Source organism: Dipodomys ordii, unplaced genomic scaffold (genome assembly GCF_000151885.1).
Source record: "Dipodomys ordii isolate 6190 unplaced genomic scaffold, Dord_2.0 Scaffold33, whole genome shotgun sequence".
Classification (NCBI taxonomy): Eukaryota; Metazoa; Chordata; class Mammalia; order Rodentia; family Heteromyidae; genus Dipodomys; species Dipodomys ordii.
This window is the reverse complement of record NW_012267249.1, coordinates 4,040,683-4,055,170: the sequence shown is the minus strand read 5'-3', so window position 1 is coordinate 4,055,170 and position 14,488 is coordinate 4,040,683.

Here is a 14,488-nt window from a genome sequence, read left to right as displayed (position 1 = left end):
TCCTCCTCCTCCTCCTCCTCCCCCCCCCTTAGCTAGAAGGTCTACGGACTTGTGTCCCCTCTCTCACATCCGATCTCACCTCCGTAGGCCACACAACTGAGTCATGTTCAAACACTGTCCTTGATCCGGAGCCATTCGCAAACTCTGCCTGCCAAACAACAGTGTTGGAAGCCTGTTTTTTTCTACACAACTGTAGGACTGAAACTGGAGTTACTTTTGGCAGCTCATTTAAAATAGACCTTTTGTTTTGTTTTGTTGCTTAACAAAGCAAAGGTAGTTTTATAGTGTCGAGGTAAGTCCAGCGTTGATAACTGAATTGGAGATGTCTTAGGGAACTCACTAAGATGAGCTTTTGGAAAAGCTCTGTATAGATAGAATTTCAAAAATTAACTCCTGTTTTTTTCAGTACTAGAGTTTGAACTCAGAGCCCACACCTGCACTCTATCACTAGAGCCCCACCCTTAGCCTTTTATGTTTTAGATATTGTTTTTTGATAGGGTCTCGTGTTTATATCTGAGCCAGACCGCAGCACAATCTCCTATTTCTGCCTCAGAGTAGCTGGGATGACACTTTTTACACCACTATGCTCAGCTTTACTGGTTGAGATGGGAGGAGAGGCCTTGCTTGGGTAATCTTTTCAATTCCTGCTTCCCAAATAGCTAGGATCTCAGGAGTTAAAAAATTTGTTTTTCAAGCAGTCATTAACTAAATCTTTTTGTGTCACAAAATATCTTCCAGTCCCTGAAATGTATCTTCTTAAAAGTTCATAATTGTAACTGAGTGTCCCATGTATTAGTAACCTCCAAAACCACTTCCTAACCATATCTGCCTGTGAGTGTATAGCCTCTATTGATGTTATAAATAACCAAAATGGCCTTAGGAAGGAAAAAAAAGGTTCCCCACCCCTAACAGCCCAATAACTCCAGACTTTTGCCATTTCTTCACTCTGAAATCCTTAGCATAGTTCCCCCCTTATAATACAGAACGGCTGCCACAGTGCCAGTTGACACAAACACACAACATGCAGCACAAGTAAAGACTTTCTTCCCTATGTCTCTTTATCAGCAAGAGAGACCTATCTCAGAAGCCACTAAGTAGATTTCCTAGACTTTTATATCCATATCTAAACCAGTCAATATAAAGTAACAATTCTGCTTTAAAGGAGAAAAAAAAGAAAATTATTTTGAGCCAAATCTGAATGATCATGGCCCAGAAACACAGATTCAATTGACTCTGAATAACATGCTCTGCTGTAGATAGAAGAGATTACACAAACTTTTATAGCCACAGAACAAAGAATGTAATAAATCACAATATGTAACCAACTTCATGGGTCAGATCCTATGTAGGCAGGCTATAAGAAAGTAGAGAGATCTCTTTTTGTAGATTTCAATGATTATAACAGTCTTACATTTAGGGTTAGTGGAGGCTAGAAACCTACAGCTTTACCTAATAGTGATGAAGATTTTAGGTCAGGTGCAAATGTTTAAAGCAAATGATTGCCAGGTGCCCATGGGCTCACTCCTGTAATCCTAGCTATTGAGAAAGCTGAAATCTGAGAATTGCAGTTCAAAGCCAGTCCAGGTAAGGAAGTATGTAAGACTCTTGTTTCTAGTTAATCACCAAAAAGCTGGAAGTGGTGTTGTGGCTCAAGTGGTAAAGCACCAGCTTTGAGCAAAAAAAGGTCAGACTGCCCAGGCCCAGAGTTCAAGCCCCAGGACTGGAAAAAAAAGTAAATGGTTATTTTTTCTATAGGAACCAATATAACCCAATGTAATTTTGGCTCTCAACCTACAGCAGTCCATTGCTCAACAATCACAATATTTTGAAGGTCAGTTTGTAGAATCTTTAATCTAGATGAGGCTTCTTCAGACAACTTCAGCTCACACTAGCAAAGAAGAAGAAAATCTCATGAATGACTTAATTATTATTCATCCTATGGCTTGATAGCCACATGCTCTCCCTGAGCATGTGGCCATGAAGAAGTGAGTGAACACCTGGACAAAGTTGGGCTTGCCTTGGGAACAATAAATGAAGAACAGATACTGGGAGAACAGACAATGGTGTTGGATAGTGATGTCAATATGGTAAGTATATCAGTTACTATGGGCGAAGTTCAGCTATCATAATAAGTGATCATAGGACTATCAGTGTCCCTGGCAGGATGGCCTGGCTCTCTTCAAGGTTTTCTTCACACAAGAACCCAGACTGATAGGGCAATCTGCTGGGACAACATTGGCCTCTCAGGGAAGAAGAAAAAAGAGGTCATGGTGAGCCATATACTGGCTCTTAATACTTCAGGCTGGAACTTAATACCTGTTGGATCTTCTCACATTTTCTAGAACAAGTGTCCCAAACCCAGTATGTACTCAGTGGGGAAGGGAAGTATTAGCCTTCACTTAGAAGAGCAGCAAGATTTGTGCAAAAGTAGTTTGCTATGAGCAAAGACAAGAATGAGGCAAATCCCACTCTACTAATGATCTCTCCTCTCCTTAGGATCCCCCAGGGAACTAGATGCAAGAGAAGAACTGGAATGGAAAACAAAAGGTCATTTTATTCCTAGCTGAGTGAGCACCCAATAACCTGCAGAGCAGAATTCTGCCAAAAGACTGAGTCCAATCACATGGCATAGGTTTAAGGCTACCACTGCTGGGAAGCTTTCTAACTCCCCACTCCCTACTCCTCCACTGCAAACATTAAGGCCAATATGTTTTGGTATGTTGCAGAAAGAGAGATGATCAGATCGGCAAAGCATACTAGCTTCTTTGTTTTTGAGATTCAGGCCATGCTATGTTTGCCCAGGGTGGCCTCAAACTCCAAGAAATCCTCCTGCCTCTGTCTCCTGAGTAACTGGGACTCCAGGAGTGCAGCATACCCAGGTGGAACAGACCCACTTGGCTCACTTTTTTTTTTTTTTTTTTGGATCGTGGGGCTTGAACTCTGGGCTTGGATGCTGTCCCTGCGCTCTTCAGCTCAAGGCGAGTGCTCTACTGCTTGAGCCACAGTGTCACTTCCAAACTTTTTTTTTTTTTGTCGGTCGTGGGGCCTGACCTCTGGGCCTGGCCACTGTCCCTGTGCTCTTCAGCTCAAGACCAGTGCTCTACTGCTTGAGCCACAGCACCACTTCCCACTTGGCTCACTTAAGTTTGTGTTGGATAGATACAACGTTGATCCTACACAGGAGGAAGTGAGGAACAATCTTTTAATGGAGTGACCCCCAACTACTAGTAAAATGTGGACTAGTTAATGTCTTAATGTGATGTGCTGTAACAAGAGAAACATATATTAAAGTTTGCCCCCAGCTCCTTGATGCATATCCTAAACCTCTTGTATTCCTAAGTGGCAGGAGTATTTTTGGTTAAAAGATTTGATTTTTATCTCCAGCCTATAAAAGAGCTGGGGATTGACAGGGTGAACATTTTTGTGACTTGTCATGAGGGCCCTTCAACCACATCTCAATTTATATTAGTGAGATGACTTTGGAAAGACCCTATGGGAGGATGGCTGGTTACCAGGGAAACCAATCATTCATTTTCCAGGGTCAGAACTTTTGGCCCCACCCCCTACCTCTGGAAGTACAAGGGCTGAAGGTTGAGTTATCACCAGGGACCCATCATGCCTATGTAAAGAAGTCTCTGCACATAGTGTGTACTGAGTTTTTACACCCTATAAGACCACCTAAGTAATGTTCCCAGAGTTCTGGACTAGTGAGTACATTAAGGTGCTGGGAGAGGGGTTACACCTGGACAAGGGATAGAAGTTTCATGTCCCTCACTTTATACCTAGGCAGCTTTTCCTCTTGGTCATTCCTGTATTGGATCCTTTAAATAAACCATTTAACCTAAGTAAAGTGTTATAGTTCTGTGATCTCTTCTAGCAAATTTTGGAACCTGAGCACAGGGTCAGAAGTGAGTAGTAGTACAGGAGGCCCACACCTATGATTGGACAGTCTTAGGAACTGAGTCCTTAATGTAGGCCTGTTGATAATTCCAAATAGATGGTGTCAGAACAGAATTGAATTGTAGGATACCCAGTTAATGGCCATGGAGAATTTCACGATTACTTGGGATGAAAAGGACCCACGTATTTGGTGTTACATGTGTGTGTGAATAGAGAAAAAGTTTTTTAACTCTACCTCTAACCAATCAGATTAATAACTTCCTTCTAAAGATAAAATGTTTGCTGAGCATGTGTAAGACCCAGGGTTTGATCCCAAGCATACCAAACACACACCCCACTTAAGACAGGCATAGTGGTGCATGCCTGTGATCCCAACCCTTAGGATGCTGAAGTAGGAGGATCACAAGTTGAAAGCTAGTCTGAGATACAGAATGAGGTCCTGTCTTAAAACAGACAAACAAAAACAAAAGACAACAAAAACCTTTGCTCTCCTTTCTGAAGACTTTAAGAGGATAAGGCAGAGGAGGAAAGAATTACTTCCAATTGAAATCTGGGAAGTTCTGGACACACTGAAGTATAAATCCCTTAAATAATGAAGTTCTTAAGTTGTCTTTCAGAAAAAAGCCTCCAAAATCCACTCAAGCAAGAGCTGAAGCCATCTTTTCAAGAATGGTCATATACAGAAGAATGGAGCCCATCCATTCAATGACCTTAAGATGGGGCAGGCTCAGCATCGTCCATGCCAAACATGAAAACTCCCACCTCCTACCCACAGCCATCTGGGAAAGACCTAAGCAAATGAGCCTTAAAATCTCCCTTTCTTTCCATTCATCAACATGCCACTTCTTCCCCAACTTTTCCTGTTAATTCCCCCAAAACCAACTGATAAGGGAGATTGAACTCTTCTTCTCCTACCATCATCATGGTCTGAACTCCTTGTAGTCAACCTATAAACCTTTCCTTTCTGAAAAATCTCAGAGCCATAATGTTGGCTTTTATGTATGTTGAATGGCAGAGGAACCCTTGCTATATTCTCACATCATTACTTTTGTTCCCTCTTTGTTCATTGGAAAAGGAACAAATGAATATGGGTGCCTTTTCTGTTTGTCTTCCCATTTTGACTAGCCTGCTCAAGGACAGGAGCCAGAGCATCATGAACACTGTTGCTCCAGTATTAAGATATCTGTGGATAAATGATGTCTGTCATTTGAAAACTGTCATGGCAATTGAAATCAACAAAGCTGTAGTCCAGAGATACATAATTACCCCTTGGTATCTAAAGAAGTTTGGTTCTAGGGCCTACCTCAAGATCTATAGATACTCAAGTCCCTTGTATGAAATGGTGTAGTATTTATACATAACCTGTGCACATCTTCCCATATCTTTTTTCTACTACTGGAGTTTGAATTCAAGGTCTTGTACTTGCTGGGCAAGTACGCTATCACTTCAGCCATTTCTTCTACTTCCCTTTTGCCTTAGTTGTTTTTCAGATAGGTTCTTAAATTTTTGCCTGGGGAAGGCTTGGACTCTCTTCTCCTACCTATACTTCCTGAGTAGCTGGAATAGGCATGTCCCACCACACCACATTGCTTTGTTGAATGGGAGGGATGTCTTTGATGTTTGCCTCGGCTACTCTTGAACTTTGAACCTCCAAATCTCTTCTTCTTGAGTAGCTTGAATAACAGATATGCACTGTCATACCTAGCTCCTCCTCTATTATTTAAACCATACTCTAGGTTACTTACAATACATAATACAATGTAAATGCTATTAAAAAGTTGTTATTCTGTATCGTTTAAAGAATAATTACAAAAAGGGTCTGTACATGTTTAGCACAGACAAAAAAGTTCCCCAAATAGTTTCAATGTCCAGTTGGTTGAATCCATGGATCCAGAATCCACCAATACAGAGGGCCAACGCTACCAGGTGTTTGTAATCTGAGATTCTAAGGACTAGATTTTTTTCTCTAACTTGCAACCATCACTAAATTTTGAGCACAGAAGGGTATTGAGATGTAGATCTGGACAGAACAAACATATTGAGTCTTCATAAATATTACAAACAACTTCAAGCAGATGGATTTGCCAAGAATAGTGTGGCTCAAAATTCAATCAACCTCGATAAATTAGGGAAATAGTCATCAATAACAAGTTACACTGCAGTAGAATAACTGGAAAGTAATACATTTTATTAGTATATATTAATTGAACAGGGGGTTTACGTGCATACAACCAAGAAAGTACATTTAAAGGAGCTAAAAAGCATCACACACACACACACACACACACACACATATTCAAGAGTGGAAAAAATGTGACCAAGAAGAGGCATGGCTCAAGTGCTAGGGTGTTTGTCTAGCAAACACTGAGGCCCTGAGTTCAAAACCTCATACCAACAAAGATAGATGGGGGCGCGGGGAGGGAGGAAGGAAGGAAGGGAGAGAGGAAGACTTGTTCCTCATAGCAAACTAATAGTGGATTATATAGCAAAATGAAGGGTTATATTAAAAGAAGCCTGGGAAGTTGAATTAATCTTCCTTTTCCTTGGAACGAGCAGCCAGTGTCTGTCCCCAGTAAACAGTGATACACATTTACTGAAAAAATAATCTGTAAATTTAACTGTATCCTTCCTCTGAAAAGCCTTCACATGACTGTTTCCTACCCATTCTTTAAGACCCAGCTCACAAGTAACTTCTTCCATGCTGCTTTGCTTCTAGGTAGAAGAAAGGTCTCTATTTCTGAATTCTCAGCAGCAGTTAATAATTGCATGCAATTGTTATTCCAGAAGTGAGCACTTGATAATTGTTTTGTGGGGGAATGATAATATTTGGATTATGTTAATGCAATATACACAATTCAAAATTGTCACATTACTAATTTTAAAAATGTATCTGAAATTCTACCCTAGATGGAACAATCCTGGCCCTGTCTCGACTTCCCTTTCTGTGGCGTTTCTCTCTTCAGATGACATATGTAAGATGATATCTCATCTTCTTATTCCAACTTATACCCCCCTCCTGCCCTCTCAAACCAGCATGGCATGAAATCCCATGGGGGTCATCTTAACACTTTATTGTACAAAAACATTTGCTAGTAAGATCTCAGGAATTGATTTCTATCTCTATTCTTTCCGTCTCTTCCTCCTCTACCTCATCATCCTTCTCCTCTTCCTCCTTCTAGCATTTTTAGTCTATTTTCTGTATAATTTTACATAACCACAAACCTCAGGAACGTAGAAGCTATGGAAAAATCTCTCTTCTCACCCCTCCCCCCCATTCCCCAAATGCAAAATTTGGTAAGTATGTCCTAGAGGGGAAAATCAAAATTTATGCTTGCAATGCTGTGCAAGATTCTTACACAAATCAAGACCTAAACCAGCCTGCAGTGGAGGTTTTTAGGCCTCTGTTTCTATCCCTGGGCCAAAGCCCTAAGCTGTTGAACATGATGGACAGCCATGGGGACAGATGGCAGGCAACTAGCAGGAAGAGAAGAATTTGATTCCTTGAATGGCATGATTCCCGCCCCCCCCCCACCTTTTTTTCTTATTCTTAAAACTCATATCTGTAGGAAGTTGATGGGCAGGGATAGCAGAGGAAAGAAAGGACACAAGACCCAGGGCACAACGACTGCAGCTGGGACCTGGCAACCTAGTGTGTCGTGGCTGATATGGAATGCAAAATATTGGAATGCTGCTAGGAGTCAAGTCTACTTGGAAGGAATGCTAGATGGCCAAGCCTCAGCTTTTGGTCCAGGAAACCCTCCCTTCCCTTGTCAACATGAAGTTAGTATGATTGGAAGAACCATCTGAAATCACACCTCTGCTACCTCCATGTTCAGTGTTAGAAAAAGATTCACTAATGTGCATATTTTGATGTTAATTGCTGGAATTACTATTCATCCCAAAGAACAGTTTGTTGGTAGAGTAACCACCCCCCCAAAAAAATCTAGGAAGAACTTTGATTGGCCAGGCTAATGTCATGCTCCTGCCCCTTGACCAGTCTCTTGCTTGCCTGATCTCTGGAATTGGAAAGCAAGGGTGGTATAATTTGTTATCTCACCAGATTGACATCATTCTTGTGTATCTGGTCAGACAAAACAGGACATACTCATCACATTCTTCTTTCTAATTCCTGTGGGTCCCCAGTAAATATTTCACATGCTCTACCAAACAGCCTAGGCATCACTTCATGTTCTGCATTGACCATTGCATTGACCATGAGCTCTGCTCATGGTTCGCCTGGACTGCACCTGAATCCTGACACTATTTGGCTATTCTGTTGCTCTGGCCACTGCTTGTACAAACTTTCATTCCTGGACCTTGGCTTAATGGTCTATTTGGAGTCATGCCCATGAGCTCAGATGCTCTGACAGGGATTTGTGTGTGTAGTTGGGCAATTATGAACAATGTGTAGGCTGTTTGATGTGTAATGACTTCCTATGAGGGCACAAATAGGGACTAATGTCAGGCATGAAAAGTAGCTTACCGCTCAGTGTACTTGCTCTCCTATGTCTCTAGGAGGAAGATGCATTTTTTTTCTATTCACACAGGTTACCATATCATGTACTTCGGAGATGAGACTGCCTTCAGGAAATGACTTACTTTAAAATTCAGACAAAGATTTCCTGTGGGCTAGCATCAGCACAGCTCTGTGTTTCTTCTGGAAGGTTAGGAATGGCTCCCCTCTTCTGTTTGCTGTGGTATCAGATAAATACTGCTAACATAACATGAAGTTAAGAGGGCATAAGCCCAATTCAGGCTGCTATAGCAAATACTATAAACTCTGAATTATAAGCTATACAGCTCTGGAAGTTGGGAAGTCCAAGATCAAGGCATAGCTGGTATTTAATGAGAGTCTATTTCCTGGTCTGTAAATGGGGCTTTCTTGTATGTCTTTATATGGTGGAAGCAAGCAGGGAAGCAATTTCCAGATGCCTCTTTATAAAGCACTAATCTCATTCATGAGGCTCCAATCACCATGACTTAATCACAGCATTAAGAACCACCTCCAAGTACTATCACATTGATGGTTATGTTTTAGCATATGAAGTTAGGAGGGGACATAAGTATTTAGACCATAATACCACCCTATTATCCAATGGGATGTTTTTATATATCCTCTCAATATGCTAAAATAAAAAATAATAAAAATATCTCAAATTTGACACACACACACACACACACACAAATCAGTTGTGCAAACTGTGAAGCATCCTGGGTTCCATCCTAGATTCTGAAATTGGCCTTTTTCCCATCAGGACAGAAAATAAAAGTTAAGTCAACAACATGAAGATGAAGTAATACTAACCATTACTACATCCAAGTAACTCACATCACCATTAATCACACAGTTGGGTTGTGATGGCTCCCAAAGGCAAGCCTCCTAGTATTGCATGCAACCTAAACCTGTCCCTCTTCCCAGTGCATTTGCAAGATATTCCTGGGTAGGAGTTGGATCTGGACAGGTTTAGTTTCCAGAACCACAGGACTTAACCAACCATCCAGCTCTGATGCTCACAGCCTCCACACACACTCCAGTCTGGCAGGTCATACCACATAACCCTTACTCTCTTCCTATTAACACTGTTGTAAGAATACATAGGAATCTGTTTGTGACTTTTCTCCTAAGCCCTTTCTCTGTCTATGTATCAAAATTCCTCAGACAAGCCCACATGTGATCATGGCCATAGCTTGAATTCTTTTTCCTAGAAGGCTCCAATAGGATCAGGCAAAACAGAGTGGGTGCCAACAGAAAGATGGGAGGGGTATCATCTCACTATCTCCAGCAACATTCATATCCTAGTTTTATCCCAGTGGGGATCTTGTCCCTATAGGGATAGAAGAAAATGTGTCTGCTGTTGTCACTTGTGTCCTCTGAAGTGAGGATGACTCTGAGAGGTCAAATCTGGAAAAATGTGTGCACATTTCTCCATGTCTCATTCTACTGCCTTAAGGCTTTATTTTTCCACCGAGGGACACACCGTTGAGACAGTCTTTTGTATTCTTGTATTACCCTCAGTAAAATCAGATGGGATAAAGTTCTTGTCAAAGTCAGACAGAATAAGAGGAAAGGGTGGAAGGGATATATCCTAAGGTGGTGAGTGAATCCATCAAAGATTGGAAGACCCTAATTCACAGACAGTATGAGGACAATGTGGCAGGTGGCTCTTAACCACAGGACATTAGATCAAATTGCTCAGATGAAAGGAAATAGAAAATTATAAAAAATAAATAAATAAATAATAGAAAGGGCAAATTCAACAATGGGAGTTAAAGTACTTTGAATAATTGACTTTCATACTGATTTGCCAATCGAGAATCAGCTTTGCATCTACTCACTCAATCTGTGGTGAAAGCAAGAATTAGGTGAGTCATGCTCATTGGAAAAATTAATAGGAAATGGGCTTTGTCCCTTCTTGCTTCAGAAGCTGATAAGCAGTGTTGGTATTTGTTTTGTCTGGCTGAAGTCTTCAGTAGTATGTGTGTGTGTGTGTGTGTGTGTGTGTGTGTGTGTGTTTGTCCTCAAGGCCTGGGTGCTGTCCCTGAGCTTTTTTGCTCAAGGTTAGCACTTTAACACTCAAGCCACATCTCCACTTCTGGCTTTTTTTGGGTGGTCAAATGAAGATAGTTTCATGGGCTTTCCTGTCTGGGCTAGTCTTGAACCATGATCCTAAGATCTCAGCTTCTTGAGTAGCCAGTATTACTGGTGTAAACCACCAGCACTCCGATTTTTTTCCCTCCTTAAGTCCTGAAGCTAACTAAAGGCTCCTAGTAGTGATTGTTACTTGACTATAATAGCTATTTGAATTATGATCCACAGAAGAGTGTTTACCATATACAGCATAGATTAGGTGGCACATAGAGGAGGCAGGTCAGGAACAGGAAAAAGACTATTGAAATAGGAAACACAAATTTTTGCTCTGCCTGGCACTAAGAGTCTCTAGGGTACTTTAAAATATAGTTCTAATGCACTATAGAATGTATCATTAGTGCTAGATGGACACCAGTGGTCAAGACCAAACTAGCTGACCTGAGCCAAATAACAAGAGATAAGCCCAAGCTGGTGAAAGCCAGAGGCACAGCTTCAAAATGTACCACTGGGGGCTGGGAAGGTGGCTCAGTGCTAGAGTGCTTGCCTCACTTGCATGAGGCCCTGGATTCGATTCCTTAGCACCACATAAACAGAAAAGGCAGGAAGTGGCTGCTGTGGCTCAGGTGGTAGAGCATTAGCCTTGAGCTGAAGAGCTGAGGGACAGCGCCCAGGCCCAGAGTTCAAGCATGATAGCTGACCAAAAAAAGAAAAAGTACCACTGTTTTCAAGTGGGGTGTGTGTGTGTGCGCACGTGTGTGCGTGCGCGTGCGCATGGGAGTGATTGGCTGGTCATAGAGGCGCTGAAAGATTAAAGCTGGGAAAATAAGTTAATGGGTTTATTAAATAGTCTTTTAAATCTAGGTTTAAAATGCATTTAAATGTTTCCTATGACTTGTTTTGTTTGTTTGTATGTGTGGAAAATGATCATATTTCTAGGGAAATAGATCCCAAAAAGATTCAGTCACACATATTGTAAGTTCTCTATGGGACCTACAGAGACTATACAGATCTTAACAGAACAGTATAATACTAACAGAAAGAAGTATAGTTTTTGCTTATGGTACCGAAAATGGAATTCAAGGGCCTCATGCACGCATTCATTCTACCCCTAAGCTACATATGATTTTGTATATGTGAGGCCTCCTCTAGCTTAGTAAATGTAACAAGAAGTTGAATCAAAAGGCATGTGAATTTTTATTTTGTCAAATCTCTCTCACTCCTTCCCTCCCTCCCTCCCTTTCTTTCCTTCATCCCTTCTTCCTTCACTCCTTTCCTCCCTCCCTCTCATTACCCCTCTCTTCCTCTCTTCCTTTTTTGTTTTTGACAAGGTCTTGCTAAAAGACACAAGCAAATCTCAAACTTGTAATCTTCCCATCTCACCCATCTGAGCAGCTGGAATTATTATTTTATGGCAGTACTGGGGCTTGAACTCAGAGCTTGGGCACTGTCCCTGAGCTTTTCTGTTCCAAGATGATGCTCTCCCACTTGATCCACAGCTCCATTTTTATCTTTTTGGTGGTTAATTGGAGATAATCTTATGAACTTTCCTGCCCAGGCTGGCTTTGAACTATGATCCTCAGATATAGCCTCCTGAGTGGCTAGGATTACGCGCATGAGCCACCAACACCCATTTAAATTATTTTCTAATGTGGTTTTTTACCAATTTACACTCTTATAGCAACATACAAGAGTTCATTACTCCATATCCAATACTTGTAGGCGGGAAGAAAGGAAGGAGGAAAGGAAGGAAACTAAAGAAGAGGAAGAAAGGAAATAAGGGGAGGAAAGAAGGAAGGATATCTTGCTAAGGAGTGATTAAGAAAGAAGTTTTAAAGAGGGTAGATTTTGCAGTGAACTATGAAGTCCATTAATGTCCCTACAAACTGCCCCTTTTAGTCCTTCTCTATCTGTCATCTTTCACTTTGAAAGTAATGAGAACTTCATAGGGATCTGCTCTGGTTTGCAGCTCCTAGAAGCTGGAAGAAGCCAGGAAACATTCTTAGAACTTTCAGAGAACCACAGTCTTATGACACCTTGTTTTTTTTGCCAAACAATGACATTCATTTCAAACTTCAGACCTTCAGACTATAAGACAGTAATTTTGTTTTGTTTTAGCTTTGTGTTAGTTTTGTAGCAATTTGTTATAACAACAATATGAGTGAATACAAAGGTTAATAAAGTCAATCAGGAAAAAGAATACATCTTAAGGGAAAATCCATAGTTTTGTTCATGGTGTCTTGAGGAACTGGTATGAAAGTTTATGTGAAAGTGTCAGCAGATCATTGGAAATATAGTTTGAATTTTAGAAGAGAGGGTATCCTTTGAAACATTAGAATCATTTCATGGAGGGAATACTTGGCACCTAGAATGTAGGTGAGATGGTGTCAGTAAATAAGTTTAAAGCAGTGCTGTCCCACAGAAATATAACTTAATTTGTGAATGTAAGCCATGGAAGCAATTTACAATTTTCAGCAGGCACTCTAAAAATAAAAAAGCAAGTAAAATTAAAATTTAATAGTATGGTTTATTATGTGCAGTATATCCAATTATGATCATTTCACTATGTAATGAAAACAAAAATTACTGAGATAGCTTACCTCAATTTTTTGTTACATCTCAAATTCATTACACATCTTACAATACATCTCAGTTCAACACATCTATAATAAATTTCAAGGGCTCAATAGCCTTCATGTGTCTAGTGCTACCATATTGAGCAGTGTAGTTTAGAAGCAGAGGCACAAAGGGTGAGACGTGGAGAGGCACTTGCATTTCGCAGATGAAAGAAGCCAGCAAAGGAACTAGCAGAGGCAGGAGGATGATGAAGATAGCACAATTTCTCAATATCCAAATAATATCTTTAGGGAAATGTGGAGAATGGGCATAACACGCTCTTCAGTGGTAAGAATCATTCAACTCTCACATTTGAGAGAATCTTCTCCCATTTTCAGGGCAGCTACATCTAAACGTATGTAGCTAGACATAAGAGGGTGACCAAGGTTAAGAAGAAAGGAGTACCAAAGTGTATAAGGTTGTTGAAGGATGTGATGATTTAGAACAGGTGCCTTGTGGGAGTAAGATGGAGATCATGTTACCATGACAACTGATTATTTTGTTGGTCCAATGACCAGTTACCATGGTGATGAAATCTTTGTGTCAGTGTGACATGGATCCCAAGGGAGAGGAAGGATGCTTGTGCAAAGGACCCTTTGCTCATTGGCAAAGCTTTTCATATTTGTGATAATTTCTGCACTGCTTGATGAAGCCTCCCTCAAGAATTTCAATCAACATGGATATCCCTCCTCCTCCCAACTGTTTATTTATAGCAGCCATCACTTGTAAAATTCACACATTTTTGCTGTTCATTTTCTACCTGGTGATTTCTCATCTGAGATTCTCCAGTTGTTTCAGTCATTCATCTTCCCCTTAAACAGATGTAACCTCATTAAAGACAGGGATCTTACAATTCTTACAGTTTAGTTGTGTTTTTTAAAGGTTTCAGTATACAGGTACTCAACAGTAAGCTAGTGGAAAAAAAAAGACCTTGGGAGCCACCAGATCTGGGTTATTATCACAACAATGTTTATTGCTTGCTAGTTGTGGGAATTAGGAAAACAACTATCTTTTTAGTTTTCTTCTATAAAATGGGGACCACAAAACTTGTTCCATGGGGTGGTTATGATTTTTAGGGATAAGTGGATTAGCTAACATACGTTAGGAAATCAATAAATGATCCCAATGATTTAACATGGTTCCTAATCTAGTCCTGGATGTAATGATTGGTACTTAGTAACACTTGGTGCACAAGAAAATAATGATACTATGATACAAAGATAATAAGACTAGGTTGAATTTTTCAGTTCCTTAAAGATCACTTGTAATTCTTTTTTTTTGGGGGGGGGGAGTCCGGTCGTGGGGCCTGAACTCTGGGCCTGGGCGCTGTCCCTCAGCTCTTCAGCTCAAGGCTAGTGCTCTACCACTTGAGCCACAGTGCCACTT